The sequence below is a fragment of the Triticum dicoccoides genome, chromosome 2A, assembly GCF_002162155.2.
Source record: "Triticum dicoccoides isolate Atlit2015 ecotype Zavitan chromosome 2A, WEW_v2.0, whole genome shotgun sequence".
Classification (NCBI taxonomy): Eukaryota; Viridiplantae; Streptophyta; class Magnoliopsida; order Poales; family Poaceae; genus Triticum; species Triticum dicoccoides.
In genome coordinates this window covers 567,845,185-567,850,298 of record NC_041382.1, presented here as the reverse complement: position 1 = coordinate 567,850,298, position 5,114 = coordinate 567,845,185, and positions in this window count along the sequence as shown.

The following is a 5,114-nucleotide window of genomic DNA, read 5'->3' as shown; positions in this document are numbered from 1 at the left end:
CCGGGAAAAGAAGACCTGCTTTCAGCAGCCTGTAGTGCAGCACCGCTCGTACCCTTGCAACAGTTTGCAGCACCACCTGCTACGCTACGAAATGCTTGCACTCGTCTGCAGCTTGCAGAGTCGTGGGCAAGCTGCAGCAGCAGAGCCCAGGCTTGCAATTGTTAGAACAGGGTTGTGCTGTGTGTGTAGTTATCATATTGTATAGGGGCTTCTTTGCTTATTTCCCTTCATGTATATGTGCTGGCCTGTTGGCCCGATGGAATATAGGCTCACTTCATAACATGGTATAAGAGCTAGGGTTAGGTTCCCCAGCCGCCTCTGGTCGCCGCCGCCGCCGCCGGCCGCCGCTCCTCTCTTCATCGAGCCTCTCCCCTCTTCTTCCTGGTAGCTGCTGCCGCCTGCTGGTCCAGGCCGCCGCCGTTCCAGGCCGCTGCTGCCGCCGTCCTTCCCGGCCGGCGCCGCCGCCTCAACGTGCTGCTGCTGCTCTTCAACGAGCTGCTGTTGCTGCTGCTCCTCTTCTCTGCTGCTGCTGCTGCTCTTCTTCAACGAGCTGCTGCTGCTGCTCTTCTTCAACGAGCTGCTGCTGCTGCTCTTCAAAGTGCGGCTGCTGCTGCTGCTCTTCTCCTCCTGGTCTACTGCTGCCATCAAGCTGTGCCTCCTGCTGCTGCTGGTCTTCAACGAGCTGCTGTTGCTGCTCTGCTGCAATGGCGCCCTCCACCACCACCGGTGCTGTCCCAGTCCCACGATGTCCTGTTATCTTCAACGGACAGAACTACAGGGACTGGGTGCAGCACATGAAGCTGCACATGAGGGGCCAGCTGGTCTGGGAGCACCTCTCTGGTGCTCTGCCTTGTCCCCTGCTGCCCACTCCTCCAGCTGAGTTGGCCTTCCCTGTTGATGCCGATGAAACCAAGCAACGTGAGATGCTAGATGCTTTTGAAGAGGCCACTGAAGAGTATCAGAATCAACTCCACTTATACAAGCAATGGACAAATGATGATGCTCGAGCCTCTTCTATCTTGGTGAACAGCATGGATGTTGATCTCACCATGGATGTGGTGGCCCTTACCACTTCATATCAGATGTGGGAGCACCTTCGCCATCGCTATGAGTCTACAGGGGATGCCATGTATCTCTCTGTTGTTCGTCAAGAGCAACAACTACAACAGGGAGATGCTACTGTGGATGATTTCTACAAGGAGATGTCGGCGATGTGGCGCCAATTGGACTCTCTGGGAGCTGATGTTTGTCGCAGATGTCAGTGTTGTGTGCGGCAACAAGCTAAGCTAGAGGTTCGTCGCCTCTACGACTTCCTCACTCGCCTCCGGCCGGAGTTCGAGCAGAGTCGTGCTCAGCTATTGGCACGCCATCCTCGGCTCTCTACTCTGGAGGCCCTTGCTGAGGTGTGATCTGAGGAGGTGCGCCTACGGAGCACGGGCTTATTGCCATCCTCTTCAGCAGTCCTGGCTGCCCGCGTTCCACCACTGCTGCCTGGTGTGCCCTCTTCTACACAGGTGGCAGCAACCTCCACTAGTGCTTTCTGCAACTACTGCAAGCAGGATGGTCACATGATCACGGAGTGCATCAAGAGGAGGAAACAGGGTCGCCGTGGTGGCCGTCCTCAAAAGGACTCGGGAGGCTCCTCTAATTCTCGTGAGGGCTCCCTTGAGAAGGTTCACCAGGAGATGCTCACCTTGCTGCGCCGCCTTACTGCTTCTGCACCATCCTCAGGTTCTGCTGGTTCTGCTGGTCAGACGTCTGGTCCACCACCGCACTCTTCGTCAGGTACATCTTTGCCCTGGATTCTTAATTCTGGGGCCTCCTTCCACATGACACCACACAGAGATCATCTTTGTGCTGTCAATTTCGTGCCTTCTCCTCTTACAGTTCAGACTGCAGATGGCACTTCTCTTTCTGTTGCCGCAAGAGGGACTCTTTCCACGTCTTCTTTTCATGTCCCTGCCGTTTCTCATGTTCCTAAACTGACTATGCAACTTCTATCTGCTGGTCAACTTACTGACTTGGGTTGTCATGTTATTCTGGATTCTGACTCTTGTTGTGTTCAGGATCGTCGTACGGGGACTCTGGTTGGGATCGGTCCTCGGCGCCATGACTCTCAGCACCTTTGGGAGCTTGATTGGCTGCGCCTTCCTTCCGCTGCGTCCTCTAGCCAGTCGGACATCACCACCCCTTTTGCTTCAGCTGCCACCTCCACCACATCCTTCGCTCAGTGGCATCATCGATTGGGTCACATTTGTGGCTCTCGCTTGTCTTCTTTGGTTAGGAGTGGTGTTCTAGGGTCTGTATCTGGTGATAGTTCACTAACTTGTATGGGTTGTAAGCTTGGCAAGCAGATACAACTTCCATATCCCTCTAGTAATTCTGTTTCTCAACGACCTTTTGAACTTGTTCACTCTGATGTATGGGGTCCTGCCCCCTTTGTTTCGAAAGGGGGTCACAAATATTATATAATTTTCATTGATGATTTTTCTCGCCACACTTGGATCTACTTTATGTCATCTCGTAGTCAAGTGCTTCAAATTTACAAGTCGTTTGCTACCATGGTTCGCACTCAGTATGATTCCTCTGTTCGAGTTTTTCGTGCTGATTCGGCTGGCGAGTACTTATCTCGTGCGCTTCGTGGTTTCCTTGCTGAACAGGGTACCCTTCCTCAGTATTCCTGTCCTGGTGCACACGCTCAAAATGGGGTGGCTGAACGCAAACATCATCACGTCCTTGAGACTGCTCGGGCTCTTCTTTTATCTTCTGCTGTTTCCCCGCACTTTTGGGCTGAGGCTGTCTCTACTGCTGTTTATCTCATTAATATTCAGCCTTCTGTTGCTCTTCAGGGAGGGATACCAGTTGATCATCTAGGTGATGGTCCAGCTGATTATAGTGGTCTACGCCTGTTTGGTTGTGCCTGTTTTGTTCTTCTCCACCCTCATGAACGCACCAAATTGACTGCTCAATCTGTTGAATGTGTTTTCCTTGGCTACAGTTTGGAGCACAAAGGTTACCGTTGCTGGGACCCTATTGCTCGAAGACTAAGAATCTCCAAAGATGTCACTTTTGATGAATCTCGCTCCTTCTACCCTCGTCATTCTTCTACTGCCACAACAGAGTCGTTAGTCGAGCCTCTCTCTTTTTTGACTCTACCTGATTCTTCACCTTTATCGTCACCTGGTAGGTCCACTCCTAGCCTTTCACCTGTGTCTGCTCATGAGCTTCAGCTTACACAGGATGAGGTTTCTATTCCTGACTCTCCTACTCGGGTTGAGCCATCCACTCTCTCTCCTTTTCCTTTTACCTACTCCCGTCGTGCTCAACACCCTTCTCCCTCTGATGCGCCACCTTCCACTTCCCCTCTCTCTCCGCTTCCTTTTGTCTACTCCCATCGTGCTCGGCACCCTTCTCCCTCGGATGCGCCCACTTCCACTTCCACTCCTTCCCTGTTGGGTCCCATTCCTTCAGAACCACCTACCCCTCCTGCTCCTCGGTATAATCTGCGTGATCGCCACACTCTCCAGCCTCCTGCGTACTATGTTGCTGCTGCTACCACTCTTGTTGAGCCGTCTACATATCGTGAGGCTGCTGCTCATTCTGAATGGCAGCATGCTATGGCAGAGGAAATTCATGCTCTTGAGCGCACAGGCACTTGGGACCTTGTACCCCTGCCTACAGGCGTTAGACCCATCACTTGCAAATGGGTCTACAAGGTTAAGACACATTCAGATGGTTCTCTCGTGCGCTACAAAGCTCGTCTTGTTGCGTGTGGCTTCCAGCAGGAGTATGGTCGTGACTATGATGAGACTTTTGCTCCTGTTGCTCACATGACCACTGTTCGCACTCTTTTGGTTGTTGCTGCTGTTCGGCAGTGGTCCATCTCTCAATTAGATGTCAAGAATGCCTTCTTGAATGGTGAGCTGCGGGAAGTGGTCTATATGCAGCCGCCTCCTGGCTATACTGTCTCTGATGGCACTGTCTGTCGCCTTCGGCGCGCTCTTTACGGGCTGAAACAAGCTCCTCGTACCTGGTTTGAGCGTTTCTCCGCCGTCATCACAAGGATCGGGTTCTCTGCTAGTGTTCATGATCCTGCTCTGTTTATTCACACTTCTCCTCGCGGTCGCACCCTTTTACTACTCTATGTTGATGACATGATTATCACAGGGGCTGACCACCAATTCATTGATTTTGTGAAGAAACGTCTACATGAGCAATTCTTGATGACTGATTTGGGTTCTCTTCGCTACTTTCTTGGACTTGAGATCATTTCTTCCCCTGAGGGTATTTATCTCTCTCAAGAGAAGTACATCCAAGATCTTCTCACTCGTGCCTGCCTCACTGATCAGCGCACGGTTGACACTCCTATGGAGTTTGGTCTCCATCTTCGTCCTGGTGAGGGTGAACCCCTTGCAGATCCCACACGCTACCGCCATCTTGTTGGGAGCCTTGTCTATCTAGGCATCACTCGTCCTGACATTTCTTATGTTGTGCACATTCTAAGTCAGTTTGTCTCTGCTCCCACTCAACTTCACTAAAGTCACCTTCTTCGTGTTCTTCGTTACCTTCGTGGTACCGTGACTCGTCGCTTATTCTTCCCTCGCTCCAGCTCTCTTCAGCTTCAGGCCTACTGTGATGCTACCTGGGCCAGCGATCCCACTGATCGCCGCTCTCTCTCTGCCTATTGTGTTTTTCTTGGCTCCTCCCTGATTGCCTGGAAGACCAAGAAGCAGAATGCTGTATCTCGCTCCAGTGCTGAGGCTGAGCTGCGAGCTATGGCGTCCGTGACTGCAGAAATTACTTGGCTACGATGGCTTCTTCAGGATTTTGGTATTTCCACTGCTACACCGACCCCTCTGCTCTCCGACAGCACTGGGGCACTCAGCATTGCCCGTGATCCTGTTAAGCATGAGCTCACCAAGCACATCGGTGTTGATGCCTCCTACACTCGTTCTCAGGTGCAAGACAGAATTGTGGCCCCTCAGTATGTGCCCTCGGAGCTTCAGCTTGCTGATTTTCTGACGAAAGCTCAGACACGGTCCCAACACAGCTTTTTCCTGTCCAAACTCGGTGTCCAAGATCCCCCTTGAGTTTGAGGGGGGGTGTTAGAACAG